Below are 14,664 nucleotides of genomic sequence, written 5' to 3'. Positions count from 1 at the left end.
ATTGATTTAATATAAATATATTTAAAGTGGCTTTGCTAGCCAAAGCCTCTAACTCCCACCAAATGCCCTTTCCCTGCATGGATCTGGGAAGAAGGTGGGGAAGACACTTATAGGACTCACTTATGAGCAATTGCAAACAAGATTCGCCAGAGTTGCATCCTGCCTTGAATAAAAAGAACACTGAGAAGCATAAGGAGAGATTTCATTACCAGCAACGGCCAGGAGTCGAGTGCATGCTTTGGACCCAAGATGCCTGTCTTAGATCCAGATAATAGCGATACCATCAGGAAAGCAGCAGCAGAACCAGAAAATGGAGCATGAAGAGAGTGAAGAACGTCTCAATCCATGAACAAGTTAAGATAACTGCTTTTGTGCAGAAGGTTTGCTTTTGGAGTGGGTGCCTATGGTCACTTAATTGGAGACGTTCCACCGGAATAAAAATGAGTGTATTTCAGCAGAGGCTTACTGGCGTAGGGTGTCTCTGGGAAATTAATTCAGACCTGGGTTTGCTGACTCACAGAGCCTGAGCTGATGGTCTTCACGTTGAGGTATTTATTAGCAGACCTGAAACTTTGTAATGTGTCCTGAGCATATCTCACTGGTATTACAACTTGTTAACTTCCTTAATAAATTTAAGCATGGATTTTGCCTGGGACCTTCTTGTAACCATTGCAATGGATTTTAGAGCCCAAAGAAGTAAAGTAGAGAACAGTGAGACAACGCACCTGTGATGTGCAAGTAACAATGAAGACTGGAGATACTTAAATCGAAGACTACAGGCTTCTGTATGGCTTGCAATAATTCAACATAAAGAAACCAAAATCCTCACCATTTTCCCTCAGATCAACATGTGATAAATGGAGGAAATATTGACGTTGTTAAGGTTTTTTTTTTTTACTTGTTTGTACACAATCTATGGATTCAGCAGTCAAGTAATCCGTGTACTGCATTTGGGTGGATCTGTTGCAAAAGACCTCATTAATGTCTTAAAAACAAAGATCTCACTTCGAGGACTAAGGTGTGTCTGATCCAAGCCATGGTATTTCTTACTTCAATTGCTTCAGCACACAGCTTTAATAAGTATGGGGTAAGGATACAATTCTGACACGCACTTTTACTCATTTCAAAGCACCCAGAATCCCCTTGTTCTGCCTCTTCATTCATGTACAGATTGTGCATGAGTACAATTACGTGTTCTAGAATTTCCATACTTCTCAATGTTATGTTTGTCTAGTTTGTTCTGATTCAAATAGTTCAATGCCTTTGTATAGTCAACAAGACATAAGCAAATATCTTTCTGGCATTCTCTGCTTTTAGCCAATATCAATCTAAGGCTAGTCATGATATCTCTCACTTGAAATTCTGGCAGTTCCCTTGTGGATGCTACCATTTTTGTATCATCTTTGACAAATTTTACTTCCATGTATTACTAATGATATTGTTGAATAATTTCCATGTACTCTTGGTCATTTTTCTTTGGAATAGGCACAAATATGGATCTCTTCCTGTCACTTGGGCAGGTAACTCCCAATTTTTCTGGCCGAGACTAGTGAGTGCCTGCAGGATCGTATCAGTTTGTTGAAACATTTCAATTGGCATTTTGCCAATTTTTAATCTTTATTTTTCAGTGATGTCTTTAGTGCACTGTGGACTTCTTCATTCAGTGCCATTGCTTCTTGATCACATTTCACCTCTTGAAATGGTGGAATGTTGACCATTTCTTTTTGATGACTCTATGTATGCCCAACTTCATGCATCCCTCCCATCTCCATTTACAAAATATCAAAAATATATTTTATTCTGGACCCCTTTCAGATCTGACTTAAATTATAGACGTCAAAGCCATACAGTGCAAAAGGAAACTGCAACAATGACAACAAAATTTGTTTAAAAAGGATAAATAAAGGTAACAAATCATTCATTGTGATGTAGAACCAAAACTATCATTAAGTGTAATGAACTAACATAAACAAAAATTGTCATAGGCTGGCTTACACTTTTACAATAGTTTTAAAGGTAATTGGATAACTAAAGAAATGATGCAGAGATTTTAATCTAGAGCTCTAAGTAGACAGATAATTAGACTCAACGCTTCTATTTTCTTTTTATGTTTTCTGCCTCACTCAATGTTTTGCCTGTACGATTCTCCAATATTTTGACTCAGTTCTTAAATGGCTTTCTTTAACTCTCTAAGCTTGAGATCTGCTGACCATGTTCTTCCTTTTTGGCTTCCTAACTTTGAGACTTTGGACATTTCGATATAATATTTTATTTTGTCATCTCGAGTTATCTTTTGAAATTTTCTGTTAATCTCTTTTACTTCATTATGTGTTAAGTTTATCTTACCCTCTCCATGTTTTACAGCAAGTTTCAGTTTCTTCTGACATTCATTTGGTTCTCTTCCTTCTTCTCTGTCTTTTCTAATGTCTGCTTTCTTCATGCATGATGTTCTCGATGTCATTCCACAACTCCTAAAGCCTTTTGTTATTAGCTGTGGTAGTTACATAATCTGGTGTCAATTGGGGACTTGAGAGGATTAAGAATGAAGGGATGGAGTCTAGTCTGTCAAGTATATCACAATCAATGATGCCTCTGTGTGGTCATGACCTTCTCCTGAGAATTCTGGGAAATACTGATTTTCCTCCTTGGAGGTGGAAGACCATTCTCTCTCTACTCACTCCCTTGGAGACTCTCTACTGATAAGGCTGACTCCCTGCAAGACATCCCTGAAGAGAATCCACATGGACAAACCCTGACGCTGTCCTGGGAACTGGAGAAGCCACGTGGAGACTCCTGCCAGAGCGGAGATGCTTAAAACACCACTGGATCCAAAGACTTTCTACCCACTGGCTTGTGATCATCTTGCATTCAGCATCACTGCATATGTTTTGTGAGTCTGAAGAGGACGTTATAGATTGGGATAGGACATTTGAGCTAATATAGGACTTATGGGCTTGGACTGGACTGGGCTGGGATGTTTTCTTAATGTACAATTACCTTTTATATAAAACTCTCCCTTATACACATATGAGGGTCTATGGATTTGTTTCTCTAGTCTACCTGAACTAACACATTAGTGTTCAATGCATCAAATATATTCATGTGGTTTATTCCAAATTTTAAGGTGGGGAGGGTGTATATTTAAGGTCATAGTTTGGTTTTCCTGGACTTGTTTCAACTTTCTTCCATTTCAACATGAACCCAGTCGCTCTTTGGCCTTGTTGTGGGTGATGCTATTGCACTTCTCTGCAATCTCTTCCCACAGGGCTAGTGAATTTATTCATGTCTGTACCATCTGGCAAGGTCCACATGTATAGTCACCATTTATGTTGTTGAAAAAAGTGTATTTTCAGTGAAGAAGTCATTGGTCTTGATAATTTTATCATGTGATCCCCACTTTCATTGCTATCACTGAGGCCACATTTTCCAGCTGCCGTCACTTCCTGTCGCCAGCTTTCACAGTTCAATCACAAGCAATTATCAATGTCTTCATGGTATATTTAATCAATTTCAGATTGAAATTGATGGAAGAAATTGGTAGAGTTTTTTAATTTCTTCATCACTGGCTTTAGTGTATACTTGCATGAAAATTGTATGAACTCGACTTCCTTGTATAGATATTACCCTATATATAATATATTTTGCTAAAATGATACTCTGCATGCTATGCAAGTAGAATCTGCAGTTTCAAAAGAATGTTAGTAACCATGTAGGTCATTAACACTGGTCTCTACTGATCAGGAGAAGACTACTAGGAAGGTAAGTAAAATCTCAGAAAAGAAACAAGTCTACATGAGCCACACTGTCATGTAGTTTGAAACCAGAAAAATAGGTTCTGGCCAGCTATGACCACTGATTATTCTGACTGTGCTAAAAATAGATGATTCTGAGCAGAATAGAAGAAAAATATGGAGAAAAACTCAAATTTTAAAACAGAAAGAAATACAGAGAGAGAAAGAAGAAGAAAGAAGGAAGGACATGAACTGGAGCCGTAGAGAGTAGAAAACTTCCTAAGAATAAGCCCCAACTAACTCTATTCCTTAAACTTCCCTTTGAAAAATGGTAAAGTTCACACAAAATGAAGACTGTTTTCTATGAGACTAATGATCTACTTAAAAACCAACCGGGATGAAAGGCAAAGGTCCAAGTTAGCAAAAGAAAAAATAAGGAGACAGGGAAACTAGAGTACCTGAAATGGATCAAAGAGCACAAGTGATGATGGGGCTGATGCAGTCTCATAACTATAACTAGTGTCATGAAAATTTGTGTAGATATTGTCAAATGGGAACCTAACTTGCTGTGTGCAATTTCACCAAAATCTCAAAAATATACTTTTTTTTAAAAAAAAAGAAATACTCTAAATATACTAGGCTGGCAAAGCAAATCCCCTTTGCTCCAGCATCCCCAGAAGTTTTATTTTCTGTGGCAAAATTTCAAAGAATATGCTTCAGTTGAGACCACAGAAATAATGAACCATGACCACATGAACAAAAATTCCACAAGGAAATGATTCATGACAAATTAAAAATGTATTAAATTATGTGACTGTATATCTCTATATATTTATTGGTGAATGATAGAAGAATGAGAAATCCATCTAGTGATGAGATGCACTAAGACAGAAGGGTTTAGGAAAGTGGACATTTAGCTGACTAGACATTTGTTGATTAATGGCACCTCAGACTTACTGCCACCAAGTCGATGCTGACTCAGTGACCAGGGTTGAGGATATCGCTATGGAGATGATCACTGCCTGAATCCCTTCTGGGAACTTTAAAGATGAAGACGGGGGGCCCATATGAGAGATCTGATTTGAGTGAGACTGAAAGAAATCACTGATGAAACAAAAAGTTTGAGATTGAATGGATGGATGCCAGAGACCTAATGGAGCCCTAATCAGCCCGCTGTAGTGTTATGAATCTGACTCACTGATGGTTCCTAGGAATAGCGAGGCTTTGGAATAATGTTGCCTGTTGGTATGTGGTGCCTGAGTGGGAGTCCTGAATGGCTGGAGCTTTGTAAATATGAACACTGGTATTAATCCTGTTAAAGAAACCATATGACATGGTTTTGAGAAGTCCTAAATAGACTTGGGGAGTTCAATGCTAAGAACCATCTTAAAGGAAGCTAAATGGCATTTAAATGTACTTGACTTATAGTAAGATCCCAACACTTTAAAATTGCCAATAAATTATGAAGGCAAGATGAAGGGAATATTTAAAATATAAAACACACCTGATAGTTCAAATTGTGAGTGAATAATCTTTCAATAACAAATATGTTTCCCCTTTATGTATCCTAAGAAAGAGAAAATTAATAATATATAAATATTGAACCATTTCGTATGCCTCTCACATAATGGATAGCACGGCATTGATTCAAATGTTTAAACTATTACAAAACTATTTAAATTATTTTTAAAAAGAGCAACTCAAACTCACTGCCATCATGTCGACTGTGATGCATGGGGATCCTATATGACAGGGTGGAACTGCCCCTGTGGGCTTCTGAGACTGTAAATATTTACGGGAATGGAAAGTCTCATCTTTCTCCCATGGAATGGCTGGTGGTTTTGAACTACTGACTTCACAAATTTTAGCCCGAATATCTCTGAGTATGAGTAAACATTTATATATTTGGGTATCTTTGTCTTACATGAGCCAGCCCAAGGGCAAGATTGTATTGGTGAGTCATGAACAAAAATAACACAGTGCATGTTATTCACTCTTGTCACAAGTCTGAAGAAAATCACCCAGTATGTTTAGCATGATTAACCTATAGTTGATATTGGAAAACACAGATTATGTCTTAAAATTCTTTAAAAGTACTCTATGGATATGAATAAATAAAACAGACCTGTTGTCCTGGACTAATCCTTTAAAAAAACTTGCTTATAAAAATCAGGGGCAGGCGCATTAAGTGGTAGTCTTTTTCCTTGGCTATCAGTCTTTCTTGGACACAGTGAAGGAGCCTGATTGCCATTGACACCAATTATCCACAGAATGACCTGAAGAAATATATTTTCTCCTAGTGTTTCATTTATAATTAAGACATTTTATGATTTCTTTTAAAAAATAATACTTTACTGGGTGTTTTTTAAAATACTTTTATTGGGGACTCTTACATCTCTTATCACAATCCATAGATTTCTCCAGTGGGTCAAGCACATTTGCACATATACCGCCATCATCATTTTCAAAGCATTCTCTTCCCACTTGAACCCCTCATGTCCAATCCCCCTCCCCCCTCCTTCTCTCCACCCTCCTTCACAAACCCTTAAGAAGTTATAGATTATTTTTCCATATTTACATCGTCCTCCATAGCCTCTCACCCACTTTTCCATTATTCGTCCCCTTGGTAGGGGGTTCTAGTTGATCCTTGTAATCAGTTCCCCCTTTCTCCTTTCTCCTCCCACCCTCTTTTAATATTCCTGGTATCTCTACTCTCCTTGTTGGCCCTGGGGGGCTTATCTATCACGGATTCCCTGTGTTGCAGACTCTTATCTGTAGCAGTGTGCATATTCTTGTCTAATCCGGTTTGTAAGGTAGAATTGAGTTCATGATAGTGGGGTGAAGGAAGCACCAAAGAACTAGAGGAAAATTGTGTTTCACCAGTGCTATACTGCACCCTGACTGGCTCATCTCTTCCTTGTGAGCCCTCTGTGAGGGGATGACCAATTGTCTACAGATGGGCATTGGGTCTCCAGTCCATGCCACCCCTCCCACATTCACCATGGTATAGTTTTATTTTGGGTCTTAGATGCCTGATACCTGATCTCATTGACACCTCATGATCACACAGGCCAGTGTACTTCTTCCATGTGGGCTTTGTTGCTTTTCAGCTAGATGGCCATTTGTTTATCTTCAAGCATTTAAGATCCCAGACACTATATCTTTTGATCACTGGGCACCATCAGCGTTCTTCACCACATTTACTTATTACCCATTTTTGTCTTCAGCGATCATGTCAGAAAGGTCAGCATCACAGAATGCCGCTTGATAGAACAAAGTGTTCTTGTGTTAAGAGAGTACTTTAGTTGAGGCCCAATGTCCATCTGCAACCTTAATTCTTAACATATATATATGAGTACAAAGTTCTCTTCCCCTCTCATTATATATATATAATGATATACAGATTTATATATATATATAATGATATACAGATATATATATATAATGATATACAGATATATATATATATAATGATATACAGATATATACAGATATATATATATAATGATATACAGATATATATATATAATGATATACAGATATATATATATAATGATATACAGATATATATATATATATATATATATATATGCCTGTCTTTAGGCCTCTATAAATGTCTTTGCCTCCTGGTTCTTTCTTCTATTTCCTTTTTACTCCCTCTTGTCCCACCATCATGTTTGGCCTTCCTTTGGGTTTATTAATTTCCTTGCTACTATATTGCCCTTGATTAAGCCCCACTAGGCATCCTACGACCTTCCTTGCATTGATTTTAGCTCACTTGTTGTTCCCTTGTCCCTGGGTTGGTACCCCCTCCCCTTCCTTTCTCTCACCGCCCCTTCTCCCAAACCCAAAGCCCCCCCCCCAATAACTATTGGTCCTGTTCTTTTCATCTCCAAATTATTTATCCTGCCTGTCTTATCTAGATAGACATGCAGATACATTAATAAGTGCAAAAACCAGGCAAAGCCAAATAAAACAACAAAGTCAAAACCAACAAAACAATAATAACAACAACAGCAAAAAATGAACACCAAATAACATAAAGAAAGCCACTGACAAAAATGGAAAAGCCTCTAGAGAGTTCAAGGTCTGTTGCCTTTTATGAGTGTTTTCCAGTGGAGTCTGATGGGGTGCCTCACTCCGTCTCCCAAGTCTATTTTTTTGTATTCCCCAGGGGGTTCATCAGTCTGCTCCCCTGCCTGTTCTGCCGCATGCCCTGAGTGCCTCTGATATTGTGCCTTCGATGCCTTTTTAAAGATCATTTGATTGGGGGCCCTTACAGCTCTTATAACAAGCCATGCATCAATTTTATCAAGCATATTTGTACATATGTTGCCATCATTATATTTTAAACATTTGCATTCTATTTGATCCCTTGGTATCAGCTCCTCTTTTTCCCATCTATCACCCCCACCCCACTTCCATCTTTTCCATCCTAGTGACCCCTTGATAAATTCAAAAGACAGAAGAAAATAGGGAAAACAGACAACTATTTAAAGAGTATTTTTTTAACAGATGTATGGTGATGTGAACCTGAACAAACCTACAGAATGGATCTTAGCCACCAACAAAAATCATTGTCTCTGTGTCATCCAGAGTGCAATTTCAACTCTCCCCTCTCTGTATTCTCAGGAAGATTCACACAGAACGAAATGCTAACTTAAAAATTGCACAGGATAGCATTGAAAATATGAAATTAGGGAGTCCACAAGAAAAGATTTAAAATGAACCCTAATATTTCTTTATACCCAATTATTGAAAAGGAGGAGGAGGAGGAACGGTGGTGTGCAGGAAGAAAAAGAAGGTAGAGCAGAGCAGGAAGAGAGAAGGAAAGAATCTAAAAGTGAAACAACACTTTTCCATGCCTGCTCACTTTTTTTCCAAACTACAGGCCTTTAAAATGTTTGAGATAAGATATAATTAAATTATAATGAAAAATGTCCATGGACTTCTTGAACTCTCCCCAACCATACTTGATTGGGTAAATAGGATCTCTGGTTCACAGCTAATGAGAGGGTAAATGGGTATAACTGTTTTCAAATAGGATTTGACAGTATTTTGGATTGATAACTAGACCTCTTAATATGACTCAGAAATATTTTATAGACTTATATTCAAGATAAACATTTGAATGTGTGTACCATAGTGTGTCCAGATCCTAGCAACTGTATTTAATAAAGTCTTGATAGAAGCTAGGATAAAAAAGTAGAAGCAGACTAGAGGAACAGAGAGCCCTATATCCACTGTTGGTAGTTACATATTTTCGCGTCAAGTTTAAGGGTGGAGTCTAGCCTGTCAATCAGGTCAAATGATGGTGCCTCCTTGTGGGTGTGAGCTCCTCATAAGGAGGGCCCTGGGAACCTCTTTCTCTGCCTTCACCTGCCTGTTGATGAGCCATGCTTAGACCTCTGGGAGCGCTGGAAATGCATCCACTGCCATTGGATCCTTAAGACTTTTCACCCACCAGCTTGTGATCTCTTATCTTTTGTATCATTGCTTGTTGCTGCAAGAGTGAGTCTGAAGAGGAACTTATGGACGAGTATCAGATTTATGGACTTGAGTTGGACTGGGCTGATATTTATTAATGCACAATTACTTCTTAATATAAACTTCTCTCTGACACATATATGTACAATACTGTTTGCTGTGATTGAACTAAGGAATGATTTAATATATTAATAACATTTTTAAAATGAGAAAAAAATTACAAAATAAAAAGAAAGAACCATGGGAGCATAATGTTGGGTGCAAAACAGAGTAATATCCCAAATAATGCATTAATCCTTTTTTATGGAAAAAATGAAAATCAAGCAAAAGTGAACTGGTTAGGTAATATATAATTATGTTATAGATTTTTTAAAAGGCAGGGATTAGAAATCCTGAAATTTAAGTTAATGAGTACGACAGAAAAAGAGGGGATGGAAAGGGAATGAAACAGAGAAGGAATCACCTACAGATGCCTGTTCCTCAGGTATGGGTATTCACTTATGTTTTATTTTATCTGTAGGTTAAAAGGAGCCCTGGTGTCATCGTGGATACATGTTGGGCTGCTAACCTCTAGGCTAACAATTCAAAACTCGCAGCTGCTACAAGAGAGACAAAACTTTGTACTCCTGTAAAAAGCTACAATCTTGGAAACCCACACGGGCAGTTCTACCTTGTCCAAAAGGAATCAAGTAATGAGTTTGCGTCTTAAAGGTTATTTAGGAGTCTTGATGATGCAGTTGGATAAGTGTTGGAGCTATTAGCAAGGTCAGCAGTTCAAATCCACCAGCTACTTCTCAGGAGAGCTGCGAGACTATCTGCTCCCATTAAGATTCACAGCTTTTGGAACACTATGTGGAGTGATTAGGAGTGAGTTTGGGTTTATAAGTTATATTCAAGAATTTATTAATCCATATTTGTTATTATAGTAAAAGGAAGGAAATAATAAAAACAAAATATTTTGTAAGGATTATACTGTACATTAGTGAAGTTAAGTCGGGTAAGGCAAGGGGCACGTCGCCATCTGGGACTCTGAGTATTCACCAGTAAGAGGTGCTTTGAATAAATGCAGGAGAATTGGTCCCTTACCTCTAAAACAACATCAGAGACAATTGTGAATCTGGATCAGTTCATATTAGGTATCTTAAAGACCTTAGTTTTAATTGATGGAGATTAGTTAGCAATAAGACACAAATATTTATACTGTTATAACCAATAAAAGATAAAACATGTGCATAACCAATTTAAACACAAAAGGATATATAAAGATTTTCAAAATTCTTTTAGGTGAATCATGATTATCTTACCTAATAAGTGACTGCCTGACTTGGGGGTAGTAGCATGGGGTTTGGGACAATAATATCAATTCTAATAAAACTTAATTTCTATTAAGTATTAAAATAAAAATTAAATTTACACAAAAAATATTTTAAAACCCACTTGGACTTTTCAGGATCATTCGAATATGTTTAGTTTTGTAAAGTCCATTTTGGGTATCATGTAACCAAAAAGCAAACCCTTTGCAATTGAGTGGATTCTGACTAATGTGACCTTGAGATGTAGTCAATTACTTAATAGAGTCCTTTTAGACACAATACCTTTTGCCATAATCCTTGTGATGCATTGTATACCATTTTGGAAGGAGTTCTTAGTTACAGCATTAAGGTAGAATGCCTCCTTAGTCTTACTAGATGGTGTGATTTCAGTCATTTTTTGTTTCCTATGGCTTTCTGAACAACCAATGGCCACACTGAGAAGCAGGAACCTCTAGACTAGTGGTTCTCAACCTGTTTGTCGCGACCCCTCTTTGGAGGTCAAAAGTCCCTTTCACAGGGGCCGTTTGACAACAGTAGCAAAATGACAGTGATGAAGTAGCAATGAAAATAATTTTATGGTTGGGGGGTCACCACAACATGAGGAACTCTATCAAAGGGTCGTGGCATTCAGAAGGTAGAGAACCAGTGCTCTAGAGTCTAGCCCACTGGAAAACGATCACATTGTAGATCTGTGTCTCGGGTGGTGGAGGCTGAGGCCAGCAGCACCAGAGACCAGGTGGCAGAGCAAAGGAGCCAGGCTGAGAGTAGAGACCAAGGCAAGGGGGCTTTGAACAGAACCGCGGAGCAGTGCCACGACCATGAGACTGTGAGGCGTAGCAGCAGGCTGGCTTCCTTGCTTACAGAGGCAGAGGCCAAGGGACCAAAAAGCCGAGAGGTTAAGGACTGGAGAGAGACTTGGGTGCTGGCTGAGGAGAGGAGCTGGTGTGGACCAAGGGCTGTATCCTCACTGTTTAGGGATTCTGACTTGTAACCTGTTAGGTTCCCGAGAAAAGCCCCTTGATGGTAAGTGTTGTGTGTGAGTTCTGTGTGGCTGTTGCAATGGATTATCAAAAACAACAGGAATGCCAAGTGCAGTGAATGCCAAGTGCAGTGGAACGAACAGTGGGCGTCAGAATACTAAGGACAGAACGTGGGACCATGTCTGACCGCTGCTGTCAAAGGTACGGTATGGCCCTCTTCTCTACTTGGTTTAAGAAGAACTTACACGGGGTTCGTGGGACTGTGATCTTTTGGGAGTCGGTTCATCTTTCTTTATAAAGGAGGCCGACAGCTATAGGTACACTGAGAATGTTTAAAGGGAGTTTATATGCTCTGCAGCAGCAAACCTATACCAGTCTTTCTGCTGTGGATGCCTGGGAATTTTCTATAAAGGAGCAGAGTCCCTTGGGTCAATTATGAAGTTAAAAGTTATAATAATAATAATAATAAGTTGTAATTGTTATTATTATTATTGCCTCAAGAGTATAATTTTCCTGGATTTTTTGTTGATTTAGGGGATTTTGAAGGCTTCCTAATAAATCCATTCTCTCTTAAGCACACTGTGCTAATAAACCTTGATGTCCACTTACCTTGTTAACAGTGTGTGCCTTACGCAGATCGACATCTGTGTTTCCAGAAAGACAAACAAATGGAGAAACAGTTTTTGTCCCTTCCTTGCAATTCACCATGTGAACTGCCAGTTGGGGGTCTGTACATTCTTCACCAGTGAGAGTTGAATGAGTTGGAATAGGTTTGTGAACATCAGGCAGATTGTCAAACCTCGGCACTTGTTCTAGATCATGCTATAAATGGAATCATTCATTTTCCCAAGGGAGACTTCATAATGAAGACTAAGTAATAGATATCAAAAAAGTTATTTGTGCTGCCTCATACAGACTACAGTCACTAAATGACAGCTATTAATATTATTATTGCAATCATCAAAACTTGTATTGTATTTAAGTTGCTTTCAACAGAACTTTAAATCTTAAATTTAAATGGTAGAATCAAAATTATTGTTATAAAGTTGGTGCATTTTCCCAGTGAACTCAGACTTGACCCAGAATCTATTTAGGCAGGGTGTTGCACGCAGCCACAACCAGTATGTGATGTCCAAAGGATCATCACCATCTGCTCTTGTTCAAGCTGTTCCAGCTTTAATAGGACCCGGGGAAGGAGAAGCTCCGCCTTCACATTTACACCACTTAGAATTTGGGGGGTCCAGGAAAGTGGGAAATTGCTACACTGGCTGAACTGCTTCCCGTTATCAGAATTCCTGTTGTTGTTGGCGGTGGTTTTTATTTGTTTTCTTTTCTCTCCAATTAAAATGAAATTGTCTCAACAACTAAATTTTAATTAAGTTGTCTCAACAATTTAAACTAACTGCCATTGGGTCTATTCTGATCCATATCAACCTTACAGGACAGAGTAGAAATTCCCCTGTGTATTTCTAAGACTAAATATTTACGGGAGTAGAAATCCCCATCTTTCTCTCACAGAAAGTCATTGGCAGTTTTGAACAGTTGACCTTGCTGTTAGCAGGCCAAGTCATAAACCACTATGCCACCAGGGCCCTTACCTTCCTGCCTAGAAGTTTACATTTCATACTTTATGAAAAAGAAAAGAGCAAGCACTAATATTGTTTACTGTATGTCAAGCACTATTTTGCTATAATAACATGTTTTAACTTTTGTAGTTCAAATTCATAAAAACTAAGTAGATTATGTTATTCTCATTCTAAAATATCTACTGAGAGAAAAACATCAGGAAAGAAAAGAATCACTTGCCCAAGTTTGTATTACTAAAAAATTGCAGAACCAGGATTTTTACTCAGGTAATTTGTCTAGAGTTCTGTTAATGAACACAAGCATATTGTCTCTCAAGAACAAGTGATGTAACCTTGGGGGACATCAAGGTCAACTGGCATAATTTAGTCCACAAAAATCTTCCTACTTTGGTTGAATAGAAACTGGGGACTTAAAAAGGTTTCCTAGTGGCCATCTAAGGTGTAACGGTTGGTTTCTCCTTGTCCAGAGCAGAATGAAGACCATCAAAGACACTGGAACTAATTGTAAAATGGACAAATGAACGAACCATGCAGATCCCAGCCTCCTGAGAAAAGAGCTAGATGGTGCCTGGGTACCACTGCCAAACACGCTGAGAGGGCTTGTAGTAGGCGTCCTAGGTAGAGTTGTAGAACGTTGTTGGACACAAATCAAAGTAATAAAAGAAGTGCTGGATAACCGGTCTGAGAGGGGTTTGAGGGACCTCGGGAACTACGGCCCTGAGCCACTCTTCAAGTCTGGACACACCCCTGTGTTTTAGCTCGCAGCCAAATGATAGATGGGCCTGCAGGATGAGCAATACCACATACGCACAAAGCATACGGCAATGAACTATATGAGATCAAAGGGCAGCCTATGTCCCGGGACCCAACTTAGACGGCAAGAAGGACAGAAAAGAAAGATGAATGGAAACGGTAAACACCGGAGGAAGAGTGCAGTTACCCTGTGATGCCTGTAGTCAATGCCGTGGTTCAAAGTGGGCATGAATTGTCGAATGCAAAACCCATTTGCTCAGTAACCTTTCACCCAAGTCACAATACTCAAAACCCCAACCAAACTCAGGACCATCGAGTCAATACCAACTCATAGTGACCCTATAGGACTCACTGCTATGAGTTTGTGAGACTGTAACTTTACCGGAATAGAAAGCCACATCTTTCTCGGGAATCACAATACAAAGATAAAAAAAAATATGACAAAGTGGCAGTGTCCAGTTTCTCTTTATTATCGGTTCTATTTTCCAGGCTTGACCCAAAGGCAAACTTCCATCCAGGTGGTTTGTAAATGACTTTAGTTTCATTCTCCACTGCCTTTTGAAATTATAATACTCACCTAATTCCTTGCTTAGGGATTCCTCTATTTTAAGACCTTCCAGGACTTTACTACTCTTCTGGGATAAAATATATTTACAAAAGTTTACATGATATTTAAATTATTCCACAATTGAAATAAAATGTACTTACCAATATTTGGCAATGGGAGTTGATACTTTCAATGATAAAATAACATGAGTGACTAGTTTCTCTTTATGTTATAGGTATGCAGGGCTTTACTATTCTGGAAGAAGAT

Source organism: Tenrec ecaudatus, chromosome 12 (assembly GCF_050624435.1).
Source record: "Tenrec ecaudatus isolate mTenEca1 chromosome 12, mTenEca1.hap1, whole genome shotgun sequence".
NCBI lineage: Eukaryota > Metazoa > Chordata > Mammalia > Afrosoricida > Tenrecidae > Tenrec > Tenrec ecaudatus.
Note: the sequence above shows the minus strand (reverse complement) of the source record.